Source organism: Pocillopora damicornis, chromosome 1 (assembly GCF_964200805.1).
Source record: "Pocillopora damicornis chromosome 1, jaPocDami1.2, whole genome shotgun sequence".
NCBI classification, from domain to species: Eukaryota; Metazoa; Cnidaria; class Anthozoa; order Scleractinia; family Pocilloporidae; genus Pocillopora; species Pocillopora damicornis.
Genome location: NC_142670.1, coordinates 27,811,179 through 27,838,766, shown reverse-complemented (window position 1 = coordinate 27,838,766; position 27,588 = coordinate 27,811,179). Strand labels below are relative to the sequence as shown.

Sequence of the window (27,588 nt, the reverse complement as noted above, 5' to 3'; positions counted from 1 at the left end):
GACAGCTTGTGAGAGATGGAAAATTATCAGCTGTCATTAGGAGAAAGAAATTAACAACGATTCAAGAGTCAATGCTTCTCCTTTGTGGTACAATGGTGAAAAACTTATCAACTTTTCTGCAATTCCTGCAATAGAGGCAGAATTCGTGTGGGGGAGTAACACAAAAATAGTTGAAGATCGTTTTCTTTCTTCTCATTTATAAAGACACTTTTTTGAAAAAGGAGCAAATCAAGGTACACCACAACTTCTTTGCGAGAAAATACGATAGTGATACTTGAAAATCTTCACTCGAACAGTCAACAAGATTGAGTGGTTGATTCAGGCGTTATGATGCGTGATGAAGCAAAGGCATGACTTTAGAATTTCTCACAGAATAACTTGTAAAATTTCAAAATGTTTTAAGACCAGTGCTAATGACTTTAAACTCTACAGATTGAAAGTTGCGTGAAATGTATTTGAATTTCACAGGGGTCGCTCCGTGAAATTCAAATGAGCCAGAACCCTCTTTTTGTAACTACTCGTGTTTGTTTCAATGTGAACCTCTCCACCTGCTCACTCAAGGGCGTTTCTTCGTCTTGATTGGCTAGCATTCACTAGGCAGCTGATGGTGCAAATAACTTAATTTTCGTCGGCCGCTTAATTGCCCCAATTGACTTGTCGGATTACAAGTGTTTGTAATCGGACAGTTTGGACTTGAAACAACCAATTAGTCCACAAATTAGGCCTGTTAATAACCACTTAACATATTCGTGTAATTTGTAGTTGACACAGGTAGAATGATAATCTTAAAGCTTTATGATTAAAAACGAAGCCACGCGTATTTGTGCTCATCATTTATTTAAAATCTTGACACGCCTGCGGCAAGAAACATGAGAAAAAAAGGACAAAAAAGAGAGTGAAAACTTATGAATAAACTCAAAATAAAGAAAAATGTTTACCCTAACGGTACATAGCTTTACAAGCATTTAAAAACGACGAGGCTGCTTCTAAAGAGTGGACATAAATATTCATCTACAGGACTAAAAACATGACTAATTGCTTGACATAAATTAAGTAACAAAACACAACGATATAAACATCGAGTTCAAGTACACAACGCAATTAATGAAACATCCAAACACTAACAGGTAATTAAAACCCAAACGCGATACGCACTGGAAACGCTGTAAAGGCGTGTGAAGGAGGAGAGCCGGTTAACGGCAAATACTGGCTACAAAGTAATAGGGAAAATGATTGAGATAGGTGCAAAAATGGTTGCGGCAAGGATGCGTTATTTCCAGAAAGAGAAGGAAAGGGCGAAGTTTGCCCTAGATGGCCAATACTGAGACGGGCTCAAAACAACAGATATCAATGTCGCGATATTGTGATGAGTCGTTGATAAATTCAACAACCGGCTAAACAAAGTCAGGTGGAAAAGTTTTGTGCCACACAAGTATTTCACACCAAGTTTACTGCAAACGTGGCAATTACTCCACGGACCATGCCTTTAGAAAAGCTTTCTATCTACCACAACTTTGTTTCAGTTTTTTCTTTTCGGTTTTGCCTTCAGGACAGGCCAAATCCTGCTGTGAGAAGAATAAATTTCGCTACTAACTGACAAATGACAAAACTTTAAAAAAATTAACCTTTCATAAGATTTTCCTTTCTCAGGTTTCTTCAATTTAGTGTTTCCCAGAATTTTGTAAGCGTTTTTAAGAAAGCTGTACGGTCTGTTTGTTTGATTGTCCGTTAGTACTTATCACAGAGACAAGTGATTCCGAACTTCCGGTTGTAGCACAATTCATTTCCGCTTTGTTGCTCTCAACCAACTTATTACCCAGAATACATTGAGCGTTCTTTAAGATGGTAGACGAAAGAGTGAGTATTTACTTGAAACAGGGAGCTCAAAGGGAAAAGGTTACAGGAGAATCTCTTTTGCGGATTGCAAAACAGAGGTGAGATTTTAGTCGATACATGTGTTCACTACGCTGAAGTAGTACGCGTAGTTAGCACAAGTAAGTGCGTTTTTATAAAGTCAGGTTCAAGATTGTCCAAGACCTGGCTATTCAAATGCTGGTGCACGTCGCCGTTAGGGGTTGTAGCTAGGGATTGTTCCAGTTTATGCTTACATTTCTTTTTCTGCAGAGCATCGCATTGGTAAATAACCCAGTCGGAAAGTTATTATAAACCTAGAATTTAAAAAAAAAAAATACATCGAAGGCACTTGAGGTTTGGTTTGTTTATTTATAATTAAGCTTACATGTACATAGTGTTAAAGATTTGCATTTGTTTTTATCCACGGAAAAATAGCGATTACATGTAGCTATTGCTTAAAATAAATTCCTTAGAACAAATTTATCTTCAGGTTTTTTTAAAATTATTTTTTGTCTTGTTTTGCGTTGTTTTTTTTCGATTCACCCTCCAGCATGATGCAACTTATGATTAAATTAATCAAGTGTAGAATGGATTCTTTTCCTCACCAATAAAATGAAAAAAAAAGAGTCAAGGGAAAGTCATGTTCATTTTTGGCCATGATCATGAGTATTTCTGGGACTGTGATTCTCACTAACCACAAAATTTGCATTTTTTTCCTCTCTTTGATTTATCTTTTTTGAACCAATGATGCTGTTGTTTCCTCCAGCTCATCAAAATTTGCTCAGCAAGTCTCTGACATCTTGTATTCCTCTTGATAATTTCCCCCCTGACCTGCATACCTGCTTCTTGATTTATATACTGATGATAAGATAAATTATTACCTAATAAATTTGTCCTGAAGAGATGTTTGGTTGCCTACAATTCTGATTCTTTTTTGCTCAGTATACAATGGATGACAACCCAATTGGTAGCCTTTGAAAACCCATGTCTTTTGTTAGAAAAAAGAATGCTTATGCTAGAGGTTTATATTATGAGTTATATTACAGCTTCCCTCTTTTTGCACCAAATGGAGGCTATTACAGTATGTTTATTATCCTTCAAATATTTTTCAACACGCAAGAAACATTTTTATGAACAGACTGTATGGTTTGTCAGTGTTCTCTGAAAAGATTTTATGAACAAAAGAAGCATGTTCCTTCTATTACAAAGCTTTTCATCTTGAATCAAAACTTGAACACAGAGTTTTCCCCATTGGATGTAATGTTTCAAAATTGAGAAATTATGAGGTATATCCTTGGATATCTCCCATTTTTAGCTAGGGAATATTCTGTCATGTGATGGGTTTAGACCATTTGCCCACCAGCAAATATATTTGTTGGATTATAATGGAATTATTGATCATGAGAAATTTTTGATAGAAGTAAGGTAGCTGAGGTATTAAAGTGTAATGTGTGGTCTTGTAATTAAGATTTTAAAATAAGAAGAAAGAGGAAAAAAAAACAGAGACAAAGAAACTAATTTTGTTTTGATTGTTTTTAGGCTCAATCAATGTTATAGATAGCACTGTGTATAGTGTTCAAGTCTGTCTAAAATTGTCTCCTCTCAGCCGACTACCTGAAATCTTCCAAGAGCTGAGAGTTGACTCACTCAACTGAAAACCTTACACAGTTTGTTTTTAGTATGGCTGAAAATATGCTGGAGATTGTTTAAATGCTCAACCAAAAATTTGTCTTCAAGTTGTCTTAGATATTTTATTTCATTTAAATGTTTTTTTTTCTTCAGGCCCTTCTTTATTGAAACTGTGTCCCAGAAAGACAACATTACCAAACATGCCTGTGATAAGGAGTTTTGAGCTCTTAAAGCCTGTATGAGACAAGCAGTAAGTTTCCTGGTCAACTGATCAGGCTCTCTTTTCTTTCTGTGTTTAATTTGCTTGGGTACCATCATGATGTTAGTTTTTAAACCACAAACTCAATTATCATAACAAGATAGTCAACAAGGGGCACAAAAGTGTCCTTTCAGGGATGACAGCCATCTACCCAGTGACAGATGTTTAGAATAATTCTAGCAATCAAGAGACAAAACACAATTTAATAACAGGAATTTATTGCCTTTAATTCTGATTATCACCTTGCAACAACCAATTACATTATCTAATTTACTAGCATAAAACCCATAACAAATCAAGCATTCTTTTCCATGTGATAAAAGTAGCTCTGGCACATCTGTTATACTGAGTGATTTACTACAAAAGTGAGCCAAGTGATTAAATCGTTAGACAAACAACTCTACCGATCGTTTCTTAAGTGTAGTTCAGTAAACCCAAGTGAATAGGGCTAAGTTGTCAATAAAGAGAGGGGTGTTAAAAAGAGGAAGCCTTGGTTTTATGGTGCAATGCATTCTTTGCCATACTTGTCCAGAGTTTGTTTCAGATCAAACTTTGTTAATGTACTTAAACATAAGCACCTAATGACTGGCTTCAAGGGAAAAAGTGAGTTTTCTTTTCCCAAGACTCCCAAATGTTCCTGAGCTGAGGACAAAGGGGAAAATTAGGGTCAAATAAAAAATGGTTTTTGAGGCAGGAGGTATAACATCATGATTTTAAACAATTATTGCAAAATAATTTTGAGTACTTACATACTTAAACATGTACTCTCAAACTCTTATACTCTCAAATTAGTCAGCTTTCATCAGAATTCATCAGGTTCATACTTTATAATGCAATGGTACTTTCCCACATTGAGAGAGGGATGGGGTTTAGAATTTCATTGTCAAATTGTTGGTGTCCTTTTTTTGTTATTTTCTCCTTGATTTTAGTTACCAGTCATCAGCAAAAATTAGGGACTTGAGATAAATAAGAGACTACAGCAAGTCACTTAGACATAAGACTGTTGTGCTTTGTCTACTTAAGTTCAAATACTAACTTTAAAATAATCTATGATAATCATTATATACTGGAACAAAATGTTTCCTTCCTGGTTGGTCTATTGTGAATAAAGTGAAAAATAACTTTTTAAGTTATTTATTAAGTTACAGGTTTTCCATACCACACACTGGCTTGAAATTAAAGCTTTTAAAGATAAGTAAACAGCACTAAACTTTTTCATTGCTAAAGAAAAAAAAACATTAAAATTTGATGTGTCCATCACCCTCTGCAATCTAATGAATAGTCAAATTGCACAATATAATTATCTTATGACATTTTCCAATTGGTTGAAAATTTTTTAAGAAATGTGCACCAGAAATTTACAAAGAGCAGTATTTGTATGAGGTTTTGTTTATAACATATCTGCATACATAAAACAGCATAAACAGCTCTTGCATTTCATAATTTATGGTTACTCATAATTTGTTATGAAAGGTTTTCAAAAAGTACTCCCATAGCTCGTGCAATTACAAAAGCTTTCTAAACATCACTCATGACTTTTAATTAGGAAATGTACTTGAGCTCATGGGATTTCCCTTACAAATACATGTGAGATTAAATTAGATTCGTAGAATTGAGCAATAGAAAAAGAGAAATGAAATTCATCATATCTGGAAGATAATGCTCATGTAATTGTTCTGCCGTTATACACATTTTCCATCTGCACCCTGTGCTCACATGTGCCAATTCCTGCAAGAACACACTGTCAGCCAAGTAAATCATAGAAGCACAATGCTATTTTAGAATCCTTAATATATGCACATGCATTTGGTATTGTCTGTTTTAACCCTTTAAACTCTAACATCTTGTATATGTGCATATTCTCCATTCTTTTCTCTCTGCATTTCCTAATGTTCTGACAAGGAGAATTTGTCCAACAATCAAGAGCTTTTTTTCGTTAGTAATTGTGTCCTCTATTCAGTCTCATGATAAAAATGATAATTTAGGGATAATATTGCAAGGAGAAATTAGTTGCTTGTCACTATTTGGGGTTAAAGGTTCAGGGAAAGTTTATGTTTAAACAGTAGAAAACCTGGTTTGCCTGGTCTTTTTTTTTCCTATGGCAAGTTGTAAGTAAAATAGGGATTCTTATCAATGAAAAATTTATTACATATTTTTACCTCTCTGAAGTTTCCCTCTTGTTTGATGATGTACTTTTGTTGCAGGCAAAGAAAATTTAAGTGTAGAAACTTTAAAAGAGAGAACAGCCACACCTGTTGCAGCAAAGTTCAGAGACAGAAGACACCACAGGGGACCCACTCACTTTTTGTCTGGGATGAAAAATGTTGTAAGGAGACTTTTGAGCTTGTAGAAACTTAAAAACAATGTAATGAAAGTCCCTGTGCTCACTTTGAATGCTATGATTTTCCTAGTTTTTTTAATTTATTTTGGTTTTTTAGGTACTTGGAAAAGCCAACATCAGTTTGGAATCAACAAAGTAAAAGAATATTATTGCTAATATGAAATATATGAGAATTACTCTGCATACTGAGTGTAGAGCTTATTCTAAATTGGAAACCAGTTTATGATTTCTTTTTTAGTCACCCTAGATATGGAAATGTCATTTCCTGTGTACATTTCATTTAAAAAGTGAGATTATGTGAAATAGAAGCTAAAGTGCTGGGCAGTTGAACCCACGAAGCACAGAAAGATCAGTCATTGAAAAGAATACTGGGCGTATGATCATAAAAAAGTCAAGTTCTAACTTAGTTTGAAGGCTTGTTATTGAACTTGTGTATTCTAATCATGTCGCTTGTTAATTATCATCTGAAATCCGCACGTTTTAATATCTCTGCCTCAGTGTCCCCATCCTCTGTCCCTGAGATGTCAAAGTGGCAGTTGCATTGTGTGATGCTGATAAGGATTTGTTATATCCTATTGTGGCTCTCTTTTCCAAGCTTTTGGAAAGAGTATCTAATAAACTAAAAATACCCATGGCTCATTTTACCTTAGCTGGATTTTGTAACAGAAGGATGTACAATAACCACTTACAGCCTAACATACCACAGGAAGCCCAAGCTTTTACATTGACACTTTGTTAATACATAAATACTGCAAAGATATAAACATTGTAAACTGCTGCTTATAAGCCCCCAACCCCCATTTATAAGTCTTCCCCCCCCTCCCAGGTTAAATTCCCATCTAACTTTAAACAAAGAAAAAATATTAATAAAATACTAAAGAAAAATATTGAATACGAGGAGAGCAAAGATGAACTTTAAGGGGGAAGTCTGACATAGTCTCGGACATAGGGCCCTCCGTTTATAGGCCCCCTCGGATACAGGCCCCTCCGTTTATAAGCTCTTCCTAAACCTCGTACAAAGTTGTATAGTCGCTGAGCTTATAATCGCCAGGTTTCGGTATATATGTGTTGTGGATCATAAAGGATTAGAATAGTCACATTCTCAACTTGTAAGTTTGATTCCGTTTTGGTTGAAAACAAAGATAACACAGCTTTTTTTCGAATTTTCAAGGCTGGTTTGCGGCTGATTAGCTCGCTGTTGAGAGAGGCAAGATAGGGAACTGAAAGCTACCTATGCGGCTGTAAATCAGCTTCAAAAAACTTACAAAATTCAAATGAACAAACAATATAGAAGCCAGTAAAGTTATTTGTTGAAAAGTATTTCAAATTTCTGGGCTAAGTATGCAACAGTTTATTCTCAGACAAATCCTCATATTTCGTTCGTCGGCCAAAATAATAATCATATTTGCATAGTTTTGAAGACTAACTGTGCGAGCTTGGGCTGCCTGTGGGTTCAGTCACGCATTCAGCGAAGAACTTAATAACAAGAAAAGTGCGGAACTACCCAAAATGCGCCATTTATGTTTGATGGGTGGGGAGAGGGCAGGGCTGATGAAAGCCTTAATTTTTGTCATGCTCTCGGTTAATGAAAATGAGTGAAAAAGCTGCCGTGGGATCAGGAACTTTAACTCGCCCGGTTCTTCGCTTGTCTCTAATCCACTGACACAGAGTCTTGAACAGGTTTCTTAGTTTTGGAAAATTTGTCGGTTTAACTTATCTTCGGACATTCATGAAAATGACAACGATGTAACCAAGATAAACACGAGGAAGTAAATTTAACCACTGAATAAAAATAGGGGTCAGAGGAATGTAACCGTAAAGTAAGGCAAAGACCTCATCAAGTAATCCTAGAGGAAATTTGATTTCCATTGTCATGGTCAAGTGATTATTTTAATTGTGCGAATTTCACGATTACATATTCAAATTCTAGGAAACAAACGAAGCGGTGAATCGAACGTCATTCGTCTCCCGCCTCTCGTCTCCTCGAATTTCTCGTTTGTCAAAGTACTGTACAGTTATCTACAAATCATTTAGTTTTACACCTCTGCCGAAGGAAAGGTACTCTAGCTGTGGATGAATTTTCCCAAGAGATTTGAGTAATAGATTGGTTTAATCCTTACCTCTGTGTTCCAGGTAAGATTAGGTGCAGTGATTTACAGGATATTTTGATGACAGTCGTTGTTTGCAGTACCCTTAATTGCATAGATGCCCCGAACAACCTGCTCCAGTATAACTATCATCGTGTATACAGTCGTATGTGATTTTAATAAATACCAGTGGCGAAGCAAGATCAAGGTTGATAGAACATAACGTAGGGTTGAAGATGCTGGATAACCATTCGAGCGCGAGGTCGTTAACTTTCGTTTCCCCGGAAATGTTGATGAAAAACTGCAGAACGCTTAAACTATTGTCACAACGTTTGGAAAGAGATGTACTCGTGGAAAATTCGGCTCAGGGGCTCGGGAGGTCGCTATGCTTGCATGTGAACCATTTTCAGAATAAACTAAGAGTGTCGTGAACTTAAGGAAGTAATCTGTGTAATATTGATCAAGTGGTTGTAATATTTCCAAGGGTTGCTTGTCTTTATAAATCTACGGCTTTAATCTCGATCTCTCTTATCGGTTGTTAATCATGTCTAACGCAGCTAAGTGTGTTTCACATTGAGTAGAAGTTCGTAATTTGATTTGACCGTTTATACAGTCACATTGACTAGTATTGAAGTTTACACAATAACTCGGTTTTTAAAATATTTCACCATGTTTACGGTTATAGCAATGGGTAAATACAACCAAAGGACGCTGGGTAAAACTCCCTAAACACCATAATCGAGAGGGCATCCCTCTTTCTGTCTCTGGAATATTGATTATGTGAAATCCAAGTCATGGTTTCATTTTCAAGGGAAGATAAATTACCTCTGCCCCAGGCCGCTCTCAACTAAGAATTTTCCCTTTTTATACCAAACGTCTATTCAAATTGAGCCGCAGCTAAATGCTTTAATTTGAACTTAAGATTGTCATGCAAGACATAAATTATCACGGAATGAAGCTAATGAGAGATTAAGCTGTGCAAAGAAACCACCGATTTTTTTTTTTTTGTATTGTGCCTTGTTTAATATGAACTTCAACCGATAAGTTTGGAAAATGAAATGATCACTGAAGCGCTCGGGGAAGATAAATAATATTTTCTTTTGTTTTCTTTTTATAGCTATGGAGGTTCCTCAAGGCAAGACAGATCAAGATCGTGAACAAGACAGCTCTCCAGGTTTGAAAACACTGAATATGAACATTAGCACTATTTTACCATGAAATCTTTCATGCCTAGAGTAGAGCTACTATATATTTGGATGTTTACTGTAAACATTGATCATGACCTTAAATTTTGTTTGAAAGTAAAATAATACAAGGACATGAGGATGGAGGAACATGAAGCTTAATCGTGCTGAAAATATTGCGTGGCTTTCAGAGCTGTTAATTAGAGCCTAACCGGAAAAAAAACTGCAGGCTAGTCTACCATCTTTTGGTGGATATTTTCACCTCATTTTGTTTAAAGAGATGTATCACTAGCCAGGAACAGGGTTATACCCCATTCAAAACAAAGCTTAAGAGTGTGTCCACGAGAGCACCGGGCAGTCGTGTCACAAAGCTTCTCTCAACTACACCTGTCACGCAATTCTGGCTCTTGGCGGTCACTTGACCAAATAAACCTACATTTTTTAGCTCTTTATACAAGATGATAGATCAAGAAAGCTAAAGATTGTGAAAAGCTTTCGAGATTTTTATATGGCTTTTGTACGGCACAAAACATTCATTAGTCTATAGTGTGATTGTTTGCCATTATCACTGCTCATTTTAGGGGATTTTAAAGTCATACGCTGCGTGTTGATTGACATTACTACAAGTTCCAGTCTGCTAGAACTTCGGCTTTTACAGACGAGAAATTCTGCGCTCTCGCTTGAGAGCAAATATCAATAGCTCTATCAAACTAAAAACTGTGCTACTATCCCGAAGATAAAATTGAAAAATAGTGGTGTCGTTGTCACTTACCTCCATCGAACATTTCCATGCAGAACTCCGCCAAACTAACTCTAAGATAACACCCGAAGACTTTCTGTGGGAATTATTCAAGCGCGTTGTTCATGCTGTCTGCTAGATAGCAATTTCGGTGTAATCTGTAGATCTCTATGATTATTTGCTTTCTTCGATCGTAAAGTATAGAATTTTTTTTTTCATTCTATTACTGCATGTAAATCTTCATCTCTCGATCAAGTGTTGCCGGCGTTTGATTACGTAACTAGTAAGATTCATTACGAATAGGCCAGAAATATTTTGACCAGTAGGCTGTTGAAGGCCTAAATGTAATAACTCTCTCAAATGTAATAACATTTGGTCCTAAATGTATGAGCCTCCGATGTAATCATTTAACTACGCTAGTGCATTGTTGTTATAGCGGACATCTACATTGAGATGTTAAAGTGACAGCTGTTGCACCAAAGAATCCTAAGACCAATATTGATGGCATATTGCAGGCTCGCTGATATTAATCGGCGTCTTTTTATTTGCTAAAGACAGGGGTTGAGAAACACTTGATACAAACCCTTATACTGATGTGCTCTTGGCATCAAATTGACAAACGTAACAACAATTAGAACGCTGACCAATAGCTCTCTTTATTTCATTGGTTCAGACTCTTTAATTAGTGCAACAGATTTTGACGATATTCTTGTATGATCAGTGCTGAAGTTAACACTTCATGAACCGAATTGCAAGGAAAAGGAAGTCCATTGACCTATACGTTAGACAAATTCCGGGCTCGGAAGTGCATTTTTTGCACTGTCTTCCCTTGCCAGATTTGTATGGGTCTACATGAAATGTATTCATCTGCACTATTGACCAAGCGTGAGGTCAAAATTGCTGGATATTGGCCGAGTTCTTCTTTTTTTTTTTTTTTTTTTGCATTTTTATGGACGGATACGAAGTCTCGGTCCATAAAAATGAAGAATAAAAACGAGGCTAATATTCAGCCATCTTGACAGAACAAGCTTGGTCGAGAGAGTTTATATTCTCTTAGCTTAATCAATAAAGGATTCATTGTATAGAAAAAGATTTCGCTTCAATAAGAATCAAGAATGACTTATTCGAGAACCGAGAGGGAAAGTCGACTGCGTTTGTAGCACAATAAACCTAGGAGGGTCGTTTAATATTTTCTATGTATCTGTCGACATCGTCCACAAGTTACGAACTTTGTAAGTTTCCTTGCGTGGGATCAATGCAGGCAATCCCGAGCGGGCAAGATAGGCCTATCTTGCCCGCTCAGGTAGCCAATCACAGGATTCGCTTCATCTTGCCCGCGCGCGCTGCTGGCCATATAATAAAGTGATTTACAGAGCAAGATATCTACCGACTAATCATAGATCATCCCATTTCACGATCAGGTCTCGACATGTTACTTTTTTCCGCCTAAGAGTCTAATTGAACCACTGTGCTACAGCATTCAACACATGATGGTCAGTTGATGGTCTATTAAACCATTCATTTTTTTTTCTTTTAGCCCCCTATGACGGGTTCATCAGTTCCCAGACTGAAATATTGGGAAAACATATATTCCACAGTTGATCTCAAGTTTTTATTCTATTTTTTGTCTTCATCTCTTCTCCCTGCCGTGAGGGGAGAAAATGAATAGATAATAAATAAATGAAAAAAGAAAGCTCATCATTTTCCACTTATAGTCATATGGTGCATGAACTGATTACCGAGGTGGAGTGAAGCCACAGAGGGATAGAAATGCAATATCCCAGGTTCAAAATTAAATATATCAAGACAGCCACTCTTAAAAACGAACTCAAATACTCCATTAAAACCAATTGACACTGAATAACGTTAATGTGCAAAATTTCAGTAACACTACTGATAATAATACTTTTCTTTTGGATTATCAAGTGACAGCTGGCGAAATCATTCACATTGTTCTAAAATGGTGCATCACTACTGACGACTTCAACACGAACGATATTATCAACAGTGGCATGCCAGTTTATCATCAGTTGTTGTCAAATTTTTTTTCCAAAAAAAACTAATGGTTATGTACCAGTCGTGTCCATCCACTCGAACTTTCAGCCAAGCATTAGCCCACTTTAGACTGGAAATGATTTTCCTCAACTCGATCAATAAACCGCATAAAGGACCATACTTTTTTAAAAGGCTTCGAGCGCTGATTAAACAACACTTCATCTCACCAGAAAGATGAAGCCCTGGCAGAAATCGTTTCAGACGTTGCACCAGCGCCCTGAATCGTGTATCAACTTTACGTAATGTTTGGTATGTGGCACGCATTACTAGCAAATAGGAAGGCCCATGACGCTTACATTATTTCTAAGAGTTTTTCTAAAACTTAATTGGAAAGACGTCCAATTTGACATTCGTCATCCCCTCTCGTCGCAAATAAGTCGATTTCTACCTCTGGGACAAACTGAACTTCCATCAGCTTATTACCATCATTTACTATACTATTGTTGACTTCATTTTCCAATTCAGACTCCGTCTCGCTTGTTCGGCTACCACGAGTGAGTCCCTTAGCTATATCTACAGCAACGTCCGTGCGCTTAAAACTAGATATTCCAACGGGGCCACCTTTTGCGTCAGTGTCACAAATCATTCGCCTTGGTTCTCAGCAAAATGTCCAAGGTACATGGTAGCTGCTGAAACACTTGCTGACGGATTGAACGCATGCTGCCCACCAACTCTTAGAGAGGAAACTATTTGGATGTCGATGTTATACAAGTTTGCTGCTGCATACAGCGTAATCTGATTCCCATAGGTCCCATCGCGCGCCATATGAGTTATATAGTCAGCAAGCGACCTCATCATTTGCCAAATGCTCCAAGAAAGGGAATCGAAGCCATTGCTATCGAACGGATTACTTTTTAATTACTCTACTATTTCTTTCCTCGTGGGTTCAGGAGATCTTATAATGCCCATTCTCTTTGCCTGGTGCAATAGTGTAGCAAATTGGCAATTGCCACCTCCAGGAGGATTGTAAAGCAATTTAAAACCCTGGTCTTCAATAGCCTTTGCATGACCATCTCTTCTTATAGGCATATAATACTTTTTTTAGTGGTCAATTTTTTTCTTTTTAGACAGCTTGGCGCATTTTTTATTCTGTTTTTCTCGCTCAATTGTAAGGCTTGTGATATCGTTCACAGAGACCCATTTCCTCTCTTCCTTTCCTGAAAGCGGTGAGGCGTATGACACCTTATAGGTGTGCAACTTGATCTTTCGTTTCTCGATACGACCCTCCGTCACATGCCGTTTATTCGTTGGTTTCCCTCTCAAACGTATATACACTTTTTCTCCGCTGCTGTAAACCGAGGGAGGATTTAAGCGAAGTTGTGTTCGCTGCATCCGCTTGTCACATCTGCTCGTGGCTTTTTTTTAGCTCAGTTTCGTAATTTCGAAGCATTTTTAGTGTTCATCATATCTCACTCGTGTAACTGTTTCCAGCCTCATATGAAAAGTAATAGAGTAACAAGTATGCGCTAAAAAAGACCTGTTGCTTATTTCGAATTACAGTACGACCTCATCAGTAGGAACTTTTTTAGTAACAAGTGCCTTTTAATTTTGGAGCCCAAAAAATTTGCGTCGGTGAGCTCGTTCATGACATGCTCCAGATTTTTGTTAAATGTCTGTTTTGTGATTGGCAATCTGAGCCGATGATTTGTGATGATGTGCTGGTCAGTAGCTTCTTTGCATTTAGACCTGTTTAATTTAATTAGCTCAGCATATAATTTGATGCAGACACAAAGTTATCCGTTTGTCGGATTTGTTACGTGCATTTCAAGATCAAGAGAACATAATTGTCCCAGTTATGTTCTCTTGGGGAGAAAAATTACTTTGTCCATATCTCTATACTCATGAAGATATTCGAGAATTTGAAAGTAATAATTCTCTAGAGGCCCGAATTAGGAAACAAATGTGCATGGTAACAAGGTCTATTCAGGCATGGAAAGACAAAAAATGTATATCCGAGCCTGCAAATTGTCCGACCTACAAGTCAGCAGACTCCCTTGTCCAAGTTTGTAATTTGGTTTATGACTTGTTAACTCCATCACAAAGCACGAAAGAATAACGTTGTCAATATTTTCCAAAATTTATTGTACTTAAGAGTCTGAGTCGGTGATATATGGAGAGGTTTTGGTCAGCGTACTTTTTGTTTTGCCAGCTGTCATTTGATTCCATTTGTTCATCATTAAAACGGTTTACAGCCAATGCCTCTCGACTAATAGCTAATAATAAAAAAGACGCTGATTGACATCAGCGAGCCCGTAATGTGACATGTATATTGGTCTGCGGATTTTTTGGTGCAGCAGCTGTCACTTCAACATCTCAATGCGGATGTCCGCTATTACAACAATGCACTGAAGGAGTTCTATGATTGCATTGGAGGCTTATTCTATTTAGGACTAAATGTTATTACATTTAAGACTTTATTACATTTGGGACAGTTATTACATTTAGGCCTTCAACATAGGCTTCCTGCAAATTTCCCTTGACGAAAAAATCCCGACACAGTCAGTTGTTTTCGCGGGCAAAGACAATAAATATGAAAGAAAAATGAGATGCAAAGGTCATTATTTTTTTTAGCTTAACCATAACCATATGCACCGTGAAACTTGCATTAGTTCTCAACCCAACAATCTCATTAAACCCATTATTCTGCAGGTATTTCCGCCCAAAGTGCGAGACATTCAATTGTAGAGCAACCAAATTCAGAATCATCTTCATGCAGCCCTGTTGCGGTTTCTGATAAGAGGAAACGCTGTAGGTAGTACCGAGATTGAAAATGTTAGGATGGATTTTCCTTTTATTGTATTTTTATCAAGTTTGCACATTTCTGTTATACGTTTATCTATGATAACATTTTTTTATGAAGAAGGAGTGACATTATGTTTATTAGACATCCTTTTCACCTTGTTGTGATCACCAATCGAACACCCGTGTATCGTAAACAACTATCACCTATTCCGGAATTAGCGGCTGGTGACTGGCTAGGAGACGTTGTTAATGACCTCCATTTTCAAGATGCTTGTCGGGCCATAAACGAATGAAGAGGTCACAGATAGATAATGAGTTCGGAAAACGTTTTAGGATTTACTTTGATAGGTTGGGAAGATGGTTCCCCTGCTGATGCAAATGTCTCTTCGCCCAAGCCTGACAGTCTTTGAGGCCATCGATTCGGTATTGAATGATACCAAAAAGACAAGTCGCCTTTTGCTACAACTGTTCGCTATTCGCCAAATCCCTAAAGCACCCATTTTCTAATTTTTCCTTCTCCTTCCATTATTATCCTCAGATTTGGTTAAGGCTTATGGACCATCAGCTGACGAGTTAGAAGATCTGTCTGTAAAACTTGGAAAAAAATGGGAGGAATTAGGAAGACGCTTAGGATTCAACCTGACTTTAATGAAGGCAACGGGGGGCTGGTAAAGAAAGCTTTCAAGATGTTAATGGTTTGGAAACGAAAGGAAGGCTCAGATGCTACATATAAAGTTTTGTACGATGCCTTGTGTAACGAAAAGGTGCAATGCAAACTTCTTGCAGAACAGTTTTGTTGTGCTGAGATTGTAGGAAATGCCTCTGCCTAGTCTTATATTATAAAGACTAGGTCGGTCCTCTATTACGTCGTGCGTCTTTGTAAGTACTCCATGGACAAAGAGCGTCTGTATCGAGTATTCGCCCTTAGTAAGCACATCATTCATTTTCCTCGTGCTTGAAAATAGGGAAAAATTATATGTAATTGCGCGTGTTTGTTAATTTTGGTTTAGACTTAATAAAAACGACGGTAAACGACTTCGAATTAAGAATTAGATATCATCAGTCCATTGAAGGGTTTACACGCGGGATCAGCAGTCAGTAAAACAATGCAATGGAATCGTATTAGCATTTCTTATACCTTCTCTTGATGTCGCCATTTATGACTGTTTACTTCAACGATTTTTTTCTAACGTGTCAAACTACTCTGATAAGCATAGAAAATTTAAAAGAAAAGTCACTCCGACTGGGGCTTGTGTCACCCCATGTAAGGTAATCCCAGACAGTATTAGATTCTGGATTCCACGTTGTGGATTCCGGATTCCAGGTGCTGGATTCCGGATTCTACCGCTGCAGATTCCGGATTCCAAAATACAAAAGATTCCAGATTTTAGTTTCTGGTTTGCCCCTAATTTTCACATTTCGTTTTCTAGGAATGACTTCAATGGCGGATTTCGCTATTGAAGGACATGTTTGCGAATGCATGTTTGTCTATTCATATTTCCATAACAACATTTGATAATTATGAGACTTGAAATTATGACATTTGAAATGTATAACAGCAAATTAAGGGATAAATTTTTGTTGTAGGAATACCTGTTGAGACTGTCCGTCTATTGAGTCCAGTGTCCATTCATTCCACATCTTTTAGCAACTCTGAAAAGGCCAGGCCGCATTTCTTTCATACAGGTTCCTAGAGGTTCTTCAAGTGATTTAACAGGAACAAAGAACTAATAGTTCAAATCATTGCTTATCATTTTTAATTTCTAAATAACTGTTGGACTAAAAGGTTTTTCTGGTACAGCATAACATTGTTCCCACTTGGAAAAGATGGCCAATTTTTTTAATTATAAAATTGACTTAGAACTGCCAAGAAAACAGCTCGAAAATATTTCCCTATCATCTCAAATTACTTTTTAAACTTTCCCTTTAAACAAAAACCATGGTGTTGAGGCAAAAATTTAAACTGGAATAAAATTTTAATAACACCCCGAGTAAATCGCGGACAGAAGAGCTTGTTTTCCTAGATGTAATTGGCGATGATGTTCGACGAGATTGCGCATTAAACGGTGTTAAACCAATTCAACTATACTTACACCTTTGAAAAATCGCGAAAGATCTTCATTTACACGAGTCATGCTGTGCGTTCGCTGCGTTCCAGCATTTAACGAAGCATAATACATTGTTGTTCAATGAGATGCAAACAATTGGCCAGGTATTCTCAAGTTGAAAAAGTGTGTGTTTAAGTGTGAATCACGATTAGGGCGAAATTTTGCGCCAAGTAAGCGATTTTCATGACCAGTGCCAGGTAGCATAATAAAATATTTAACAAGCAGAGTTTATTCAAGCCTCTAGCGTAACTGATCTCAAAATGACAAAAGGCCTAAAGCACTGCTAACAAGCGAGTCATGCTGTGCGTTTGTTGCGTTTCATCATTTAACGAGGCATAATACATTGTTGTTCCATGAGATGCAAACAATTGACCGGGTATTTTCAAGTTTAGCAAAGCGTTTTTTCGAGTCTTTCAACTTCTTTTAAACTTCCGAATTTTACTATATTGATGATTTACGCTCTAACCTAGAAAAAATTATTACTGACCATAGTTTGTAACTAAAACCTCCGTCGTTCCTGTTTGCTCGTTGCAACCCCCAAAAAAATTCAAAACTGTTTCATAATACACAAAAATCCTCAAACCTCGATGATCTTGAACTCGTGCATTTTTCTTTTTTGTCTTTCTTCCTTCGGTTTCTTGAGCTCCTGAAGATGCATTTTCAGTAATTTTTTGTAAGTTTCGCTGGAGGTTAAGTTAGTTTAAAATGGCTCTGAGTGACTGGTGCAGTTTTGACAATTCATGGCTTTCGTCTGGCTTCTAATTACAACTATGCCTCCACGGCCATCAGGAGAATATTACTTTTTGATGCTCTCATTATGATTTATGGAAAATGAATATTTATTTTTGATTTTGGTCAGTCGCGAGTAAGAAGTGCCAGAAAGTTTGAAAGAGTCGAAAAGGAAAAGAGTATTAAGTATTAAGTATTGAGGTCGATACCTCGACCCTAGGTGCCAGATAAAAGTAGCGCAGTTTGCGGTGCCAAAGCTTGCCGTGCGCCCAATTTGCTTAAAAATCCGGCGGGGAAAGCGGGCAAAAGCAAAGTATCCAAGTTGTCAACAGTTATATTATTTTCACAGAAATCTACAAATTCCTCGATTAAAAGCAAAACTAAAGCGTATCTTTTACAAGGTAAGTTAATCTCACAGGACGTCCTAGCGGCCATATCATTATTTAGAGGTGTTCCAAAACAATCAAATAGCGGCCATAGTGATGTTCCAAGCAAGTCCTGTGGGATTTGAAAGCTCACTTTGAACAACGATTGATAACGTGAGTGAACTGCACTCTACAGTGGTTGCATGGATGCGGGTGAAAGCCGCTACTATGATTTGAAATGGATTTTCAGCAAGTGGATTCTGGATACCCTTTTTAGCGGGATCCTGGATTCCAAAAGCTGGATTCTGGATTCCAGAGCCCAGTATTCCAGATTCCACAAACAAAAATTTCCTGGATTCCGGAATCCGGATTACCTTAAATGGGCGAAATTAGAAAAACTTGTATGTTCACAGATTCAACAAATCACTCGTAAGTTAAGATAGAATAAACCACAATAAGTTTAGGGCAAATAGAAGTATATCATAACTTTCGGCTGAACCGTCAGTTAATGAATAAAACGATGTTAAAAGGTATGTCAGATTTCATGTAGAAGCTATAAGGCTCATCCGACCGGAGCATTCCATGGTCTCAGTGCCACTAACCCAGTAAAGCACAGGGCAGGGTTCCCCCCCCCCTTCTTCCCTTCTTCTTTGGAAAATTTCTTAAGATCCTTCTGACAGTTTCCTGCGTCCATCCCTACCCCAGATGGAGAAAGTGCTCGAAGAGTAAATATAGAACTTCCCGACGAGGCTTGAATTGTGGCCTCATGCTCCAAAGAAGGGACTTGTTGTTGTAGCGATTGTGCGGCATTTCTTAGGTGATAAATGAAGCACTCGCAACTTTACTTGCTTATTGTTACTTCCTGGTTACTTGGTACGATCGCATGACTCATTTTCCGTGCACCGCTATCTTACTGGTCAGCAGTACTCGGGATTTCGATCCTAGGACCAAGCTGTCAAAATAGCCCACGTGTAGCCGTACCCTCCCCCACAAGGTGAAACGGAAGCGAGGCCGGAACGTCTACGCAAACCTGACACTAATCGTGTTCTGTGACGTCACTCTAATTTATGCAAACTAAAGTGGCACGTGTTGGCGTCTTACCGATATATACAACAACTTTGAAGTGAATTCATTCCCATTTTCGGGTAAATTTGCAATTCAGTGTCCGAGTTAAAATATATACTTTGCTTTAAGGATATAGGAAAAGATTATGAGCGATTTTTGGTACAGAGTAAGAGAAGGACGATGTTCTATTAGCATCGCGCTTACGGAATTGCAACGTCCCCGCGGTTTCTGCTTACATTTGTAAACAGTGCTACAGTCGTCGAAAAAAGTAGGATCATTTGCCGCAGAATCTCAAGGTTTTACAGATTTCTTTAAGTGATAGTTACGCTGCAAGCGTGAAGAAAGAGCGACTCTTTTCTCAGTCGAAAGAATTTGCTGTAAGAAACAACTAGCTTTAAGGAAGGTTATTATTGCATTTGTTTTTGTTTCAAGATTTCTGTCCAGAAATCGGCATGTCAGAAAACCCCTTCAAGACTGGATATGCACTTCATTTTGAATACATGTACATTTTCTATAACTATAAATATTATCCTAAGCATTTTTGGACCATAAGATAAATTTTATTACATAAATTTAAAACTGTTTTGGTCTACCTTGAGGACAACAAAGAATGTGTTACAAGGTGAAAATACTGTTTTATATTGAGGAGCTGACTAAAAAGGCTCATATTCCACGTGACTTTGTTCATGATGCTGGAAAAACTTGGGTGTGCAATCTATTTTGTTCACTTCCACCAACAGAATGCCTACTGCTGGGCTACTTCCCTGATGTGTTTTGGGTGACAACAAAATTTTCATTACTTACTGATGGCTGAGTAACTCTTTTTCTTTACGGGTGGCATCTGGTGCATTGACTGTGATTGGTTTATTTGATACATCATCAGAAGTGGGAACACTCATGGGGATATTATTACTATTGTAGAGTGGTTAAGTGTCTCTATTTTGTGCTTAAGCATAGGACTGACTGAGGTCTATCTATAAAAGTGTTAAATATTATTAATTGTCAGTATCATAAATTAATAAGTGCTCTTTGGTGGTTAGAGGAGAGATTATGAAAATGTGAATCATCAATTTTCAAGATTGAGCTTGATTTTGTCAACCCAGTGACACTCAAGTGTTTTTTGTGCCTATGCATAAGTTGATGGATCTAACTTCCATGGCATTACCCCTTGCAATTATGCTAAGTTTGTTAGTGGTTACCTCCAGTTGACTGAACCTTTACCACATTTACCTAATCAGTCATATCCTTGATAAACACAGTCCATTTTGTCAGCCATAAGAAATTTTTAGTGATGGGTAAAATATTTTTAATATACACTCGATATTTTTGAGAAATATCATAACAGAGATCATATGAAGGCAGGCTACTGTAAGTGATTTCTGTGGTCAAATATAGAATTTTTTTTAAACTCTTACCTCTGAGGAGTATATTAATTAAAGAATACATTAAAGGTTGGAATAGTTGCTTGTTCTTTCATCTCATTCCATAATTGTGTGCCAAAATTACAGACATCCTCTCACCTTCATTCTCAAGTTGACCATGTAAGCATCTGGTCTATACATTTCTCAGGGGCCACCACTCAGTGTTTACACTTTCACTCCCAAGATCTCATTAGTAATTCTCCCTACTGTCTGCCATATGGTTCTTCTGATGTTAGCTTGGGGAATTTGCTATTGGATCAACTAATAATCCCCATTATTCTCATCACTTGTCTGCTTCATATCATATTGATATAGTAAGGAGAACTCTGTCTTGGTCACCCATGGGATTTAAAAGGATTAAAAATTTCAAAAGATTTGATTAGAAATCTGTTCCAGCACATTCCAAGGGTTGAAAACCCAAACATGTGTTGTCTAGTGAAACTCTTTGGGCAAGTAACTTACAATTGGGAAGAGTATTCCATTTCCTATGAACATAAATGATATGGGCAATGTTACCCTTAGACATGCCTTGCCTTGATGCATATGAAGGTTTTATGTTACAGCCTTAGGGTTGGCTTTAGGTTGGGGGTTAGTTCATAACACAGGAGAGAGAGAGAGAGAGAGAGAGAGTTAGTTCATAACACAGGAGAGAGAGAGAGAGAGAGAGAGAGAGAGAGAGAGAGAGAGAGAGAGAGAGAGAGAGAGAGAGAGAGAGAGAGAGAGAGAGAGAGAGAGAGAGAGAGAGAGAGAGAGAGAGAGAGAGAGAGAGAGAGAGAGAGAGAGAGAGAGAGAGAGAGAGAGAGAGAGAGAGAGAGAGAGAGAGAGAGAGAGAGAGAGAGAGAGAGAGAGAGAGAGAGAGAGAGAGAGAGAGAGAGAGAGAGAGAGAGAGAGAGAGAGAGAGAGAGAGGGGGGGGGTGTACACAACCATTTCACCCCTCTCTTTGCAGGCCTGCAAGGGAATCTACTTCTGTTTCAAAAATATTTAGAAAGATTCTAGATTGTGAAGTCTCTCCATTTGAATCCAAGCAGTATGCTCTCTGATGACTCTTCAAATCTCTTCACAATTCTATTTCACTGTCATGCAGACAAGCAACAAGAACTATGCTGAGTATCAGCTAGGAAATATGGTCATAACAGGACACGGCACTTTGGGAAAAGACAACATATATGTATGATTGTCAGGTTCGATAAAAGCTCTCTGATTATTGAATAGAAAGGTAAAAAAATCAAAGAAATAATATAAATTAATTAAATATCGACAACTTTAATAACCATTGTTCTGAAAAAAATAAGCCAGGCACTGGGCAAATGCAAACAGGTAAAAAATGTCAGGGGTCTGCGTACATATTTTTTACAGTAACAAAGGAATACATTATTGTTCATTTCACATCCTCTCATGCCGGTTAAGGGTGTTTGGTCTTGTTTGGCTGCAGAGAAATAAAAAATTTAAGGCAAAACTAGAATTAATTGTTTGTATCAAATTTGACAATGGGAATTACATTTTTGTCTCAGAAAGTATCATTTACCAGCACTCCACTGAAGTCACTCAAAGGAGCGACTGAAAAGGAATTTCTCCTAACAAAATCACAACATTTTAAGGCAGAAACATGACAAGAGAAAGCCCAATTAATTGTTTGTATCAAATTTGACAACTGAAAATTACATTTAAGTCTCAAAAAGTATAATTTACCAGCACTCCACTGAAGTCACTCCAAGGAGTGACTGAAAAGGAATTTCTCCTAAAAAAAATCATAGCATTTTAAGGCAGAAACATGATGAGGGAGAGCATAATAAATTGTTTGTATCAAATTGGACAATTGAAAATTACATTTAAGTCTCAGAAAGTATAATTTACCAGCACTCCACTGAAGTCACTCCAAGGAGTGACTGAAAAGGAATTTCTCCCAAAAAAATCATAACATTTTAAGGCAGAAACATGATGAGGGAGAGCCAAATAATGGGTGTAATCACTTATTAGTGGTTAACAATTTGATCACTTGGTTAACCTATCAATATTCTGTAATAATATCAAAAGAAATGATTTACTACCTAAGCAATGCATTCGCTCAGATTCCATGTTACTGAGTCTAGTCTTGCTGAGCTGCAAAGGAACAGAAAAGACAAAATGAGACAGAGGAAGGGGAATTTGAGATGAATGGGCTACCCTGACGGCATAAAATTTTACTCTTCTTCAGAGTTATTTGTTCTGCATTATAAGGCTACAACAGATGAAACTAAATACAATGATGATGATGAGAAATATCACTAGCTCAACTTAAACATTTATATTGCAGTGAATATGTTCATTGCTTTACTTTGACAACCACTATATGTATAACCAATACATGCAAAAAAAAATTCATACCAGATGCCATCTTCAGCATCTCCTCAACACTATCTCCACACTGTTTCTTCCAACTGTACTTCTCACTGCAATGTTTCTGCAGTAAATCAGCCTCTTTAAGCTGTACTGTCCTAGCCATGTCCCTGACCTTCTTAATTGCCTTGGACCACTCACTGACATCCTCTGACTCCACAATGGATGACAAACCACTAATAACATGTGTCAAGGCTTCACCAAGTACTGATGCACCATGTACATATACTAAGATAGAGAGGCCAGATTACAACCCTGCAAGACCAAACATTCCAAATTCTTGTTAACCTGAGGGTATGATGGCAAGATCTGCCTCACAGAGCCACCTTTTCAACTCTTCTTCATTATTTGAAGGGCTTCAATTATGATCATCTGATGTTTAGGAACACCACATTCATGAAATTTCTCAACAAACCCCTTTTGTTTTCCTTCAGCAGCACTAACAAAAATCATCTCAAAGGATCCATCCTTCACCCTAGTGACTGCTTTAGCAACAATTTCAAGTCTCTCTTTGTGAAAATGCTGGGGTGGTCATGTCCTGTGACCATATAAGAAACTTTTCCTATCACAAGGGGTATGTATGACATCAGCAAAGTTACTGAGTATACCTGGAGTAGATTCAAAAACTCTTTTTTTCTGATGAGAGAGGGAAGCAGAAAGTTTGTCAGCCATCTTTGGTCCAAAAGCAACTGGAAGATCAGCCATTTCCATAATAGATTGAACACTGCTTCTCCCTTGGCATACATTTTTCCCCTTTCATTACATGAACCTTCAGGGACCAGGACAGAGACTTCCCCATGAGGGAATTTTTCTAGTTGTGCGGACAACTCTGATGTGAGGACAATGATTCCTTTCCCCACAAACTCCACCACCACCTCCAGTCAGTTGCCATGATGGTATCTCTGACTGGAGGAATATCTCCCATTGCATGGCAGCTGATTAATTATTTTGTTAGCACAACTCTTTCCTAAATGATCAGTTTAAAAAGAGGAACAAATTAATATTTTTTAAAACTAATAATAGCTAAGGTCACTGATTAGGGATCTCTCTCATTTTTCTACATGTACAAGCACTGTGTCTGCCATGTTTAGAACATTACATTTTATCATTTAAAAGCTATAAATCATGCCATGATGTCACAGATACATGTATATTTTGGTAATATAGTGCATCGAAAGGTACTTGGCTGTTATCAATATTTACTACTTCCTCTAAAATGTGTTCTTTCAGATGTCTCAGATTAAAACATGGTTTCTGGCTTGCTACTTTTTTGGCATAACTTTTTACATCAAACTTCTTTAAGCCATCAGCACACACTAATTATGGTATGTATATATTTTAATTCTCTGCAATAAAAATCTGGCAATCTGTACCACCTTAATTTAATTATTTTTCATACATGCTAATCAAAAAGCGGTATAAAAGATTCATATTGAGTACTCAAAGCTGAACATAGTTGAATTGTTAGCTATATAAGATAATGCTTCACAATATGCAGTTTTCCTTTTATTCTACCTTGCATTTATGTATGTCTTTCTTCCCTTATGATAACAATATCATCTTTAATGTGACTATTAATTTAAATTATACTTAACATGCGGCCAACCCCAACTCATATCTACACATGACAGTGACCAACTTGAAAGCTCATTGGCTTCTTTGGCCACTGTAAACGATTAAATATTCTTTCTTCTAGTTAATTTCTGTTTGTTTTTTTTTCTATATCATAATTGTAAATCATGTTATGTTAAGTTATTTTTTTCTGTAAACAATGTGAAATAACAAGACTTGGAAACTTGGAAACTCTGCAACTACAGAGGGGAAATGTGTTTCAAAACTGATGACAAGTCAGCCTGAAAGATTTCTTTCGTGTTTGCATAATTATGTAAATGCACATATGTGACACTGTATGATTCAGAGGATTACAATGGTTTTAGTTATTTATTTACTGCATTGATTCGAGTTTAGGGCATGTGACTGAGTGTGTACCTAAGCACATGACTATCATCCACTTGAGTTCCATAGCTTAGGGCTCTTAAAAGCAACATGATTTATCACTTTTGGTTTTGTTTACCATCCCTTAAAATCACTCTGGTCATCTGACAGGATATACTGTTACACAGACCTGTTGGCCATTTATGGCTATCTGTTGCGGCAAGTTTTGAATATCTCAGACTTGTTTACACAATCATCACAAATCATTTGTTCTAGTGGTGGGTTAAATTTTATTATTCAACATGCTACTAACATCAAAGTCACTTCTCCACATGAACAAAGTAAGAAGTGTCTGCTTTAAATTCTTGAAACTTGTTCACGGCCAAATGTTTCAACTTTTTTTTTTCTCATCAGAAGTTGATAATTAAAAAACAGTAATACCAGCTTCGGTTTATTGACCTAGTAGTATACACTGACTGGGTAATGATTGCTCAATCTAACTTAATGTTCAGGTAACATGCTTGCTGCACACAAGGTTACTCACTAGGTTACACACTAGGTTACACACTAGGTTACACACTAGGTTACACACTAGTGTGCTGTGTCTGCTCACAGGCTAACTTTTGTATTTGAAGGTTATCACGCTTTGCCTGCTCATGCTTCATTGTTCAACGGTGCACTCTTAATTGTTTATAGGGTGTTACATGAAACAAAAGCATTTATAAGCTCATTAAAGTATGCTCTTAAGCATGCTTAATAACTGTGTTATATCCGGTTTCTCTTGTTTTTCAGGTGAAGCATGTTGTGAGCATGCTATCATCTTTATCCCTTAAATCATATAGAGGGCCACATATATTTAACAATCATGTACAGTGTAAGCACATTCTCAAATGAATCCATTTCAGCTCGTAACTGTAAAACATACATCTACATGTTAGTTACATATGGGCATAAAAATCAATTTTTTTTATACAATCATGTATACCCCCAAAAAAGAGTTATCCTACTGCTGGGCTAGGGTGCAGAGGCGAAGAGTTAAGTGGACATTTGCCTACTTGATACTTTCTAATTTATGTTTTGTCTGTTTTAGACTGCATGAATATATTACATGTTTCCTAGTTTTCCAATAAATTGCTCATTACAGTATTCAGAAACTTTGATATTTTGCCTTAAAAGGGTGGAAATATGCAATGAATGGAAAAATTAAGTAACTAACCAACTTACCTCCTCCATGGCTCTGGACAGTATCTGCTGAAATGCAATCAAACCAAACTTAGTTGTCACTTTGCTATGCTTCAATCAAACTTTATACACCTCTTCATCACAGAGAAATAGGAAGCCATTTTGCTTTCGCCACAGTGGTAAATAGTATTTTAATCACATGCAAACTGGCCAATCAGCATGTGAGAAAAGCACTTAGTCTACTTATTTGACGTGGAGTGAGTTACATGCACAGTTACGCTGTACCCTTAAACTCTTACTATACTTCAGGAAAATATGAGATGCAGCTTCTCTTTCACGGCCCGAAAAATAATGTTTGTAAACATTATTGAAAATCTTTCAAGAATTCTCTAAATCATAAGTCACTGATAACAATACGTTGTGGGATATTTCGTTCAAGATTCCGAGGTCTTGCATGAGACCTTCAAGTCCACCGTCGAAAACGGTATCTTATGGAACAGCAAGAATTTAAGCTTTAATACTGCCAGGATCTCACTTCAATTTCGCTACGAAAATAAATCTCAAAATAATACAAAAAGAATATTCCACAATAGAGCAGATGATCGTGAAAGATAATGGCGGAAAGCGATTGCGTGACAGTCGCTAAGGTGTAAGATGCATATCAGACGAAAAAAAAGTTTAAATTCTCCGTCTGCAGTCTGCACTTTGTACTGACCTGAGCTGTTCCGATGATAACATGATACATCCGACGTCGTTTGGGAGGACTGCACTCCTCCTTGCTCATATTTCCAAACTCATCCGATTGATCTATCTTTACATGTGGCTCTCAAACACATCCCTTTATCACTGTGATTAGTTGCCCTTCTTCGATCTGTGGTTCAGCTGTCCGTTCAGCCGAAGTTTGCAAATCTTCTACAGTTTGATATTCCAGTCCAAGTCAAATCTAGTTTGCTTCGGCAAGCACTTCCATTCAGAGCCTTTTTCTACCCTCGATCCCAGGCAAGTTAGGCTCCAAGCTTCCAAAAGTTTCACTGAGCTAACACTTGTAACCTACTACCGTACCTCTCGCGTAGACGTTAACTGCGCAGACAAATTTCATACGCTCAGACGCAGGGTAGTCAGACGCGTTTATACGATTTTTTTGCGCTCACGGTCGAAAAAATGCGTGATTCATGTGCCTTTGTTATTCGGTGCTACAATTTTCCCATGTATTTCGTTGTTGTGTGAAAAAAAAGGACTTTTAGGTTTGAAAAAACGGCGAGTAGACAATGGAAAATTTACATAATGAAAAAAAGCAATCATGTTACACTCACGCATGTTACTCTTCGCGAAATGTTCTGAATAACGAGCAGTAGCAGTAGATTTGCTTGATTTGAGTTGTTGATGAATCGGCTGGGAAGGAAAATGTCACTTACCCAAGGCATCCAAACACGAGTTTCATTGAGCGAGTAACGAAACATATACTCACTAATATCCTTCTCAATTTATTCACTGCAATCAGCGCTCCCTAAGATGT

The 27,588-nt window shown here is 37.4% G+C and overlaps 2 long non-coding RNA genes across 2 annotated transcripts; one reads left to right on the top strand and one right to left on the bottom strand.

The window, feature by feature from the left end:
- The first annotated feature begins 1,786 nt into the window (after positions 1-1,786).
- LOC149053077 (uncharacterized) lies at positions 1,787-6,717 on the top strand. Its single transcript, XR_016188883.1, has 4 exons — positions 1,787-1,934; positions 3,637-3,733; positions 5,947-6,068; positions 6,181-6,717. It is a non-coding gene; the product is annotated as an uncharacterized LOC149053077 (long non-coding RNA).
- A 15,109-nt stretch (positions 6,718-21,826) lies between these two features.
- On the bottom strand, positions 21,827-27,572 carry LOC149053076 (uncharacterized). The gene is made up of 6 exons (XR_016188878.1): positions 26,788-27,572; positions 26,115-26,138; positions 23,564-23,922; positions 22,944-23,210; positions 22,628-22,679; positions 21,827-22,005 (listed from the first exon to the last, which is right to left on the bottom strand). It is a non-coding gene; the product is annotated as an uncharacterized LOC149053076 (long non-coding RNA).
- Positions 27,573-27,588: the final 16 nt, after the last annotated feature.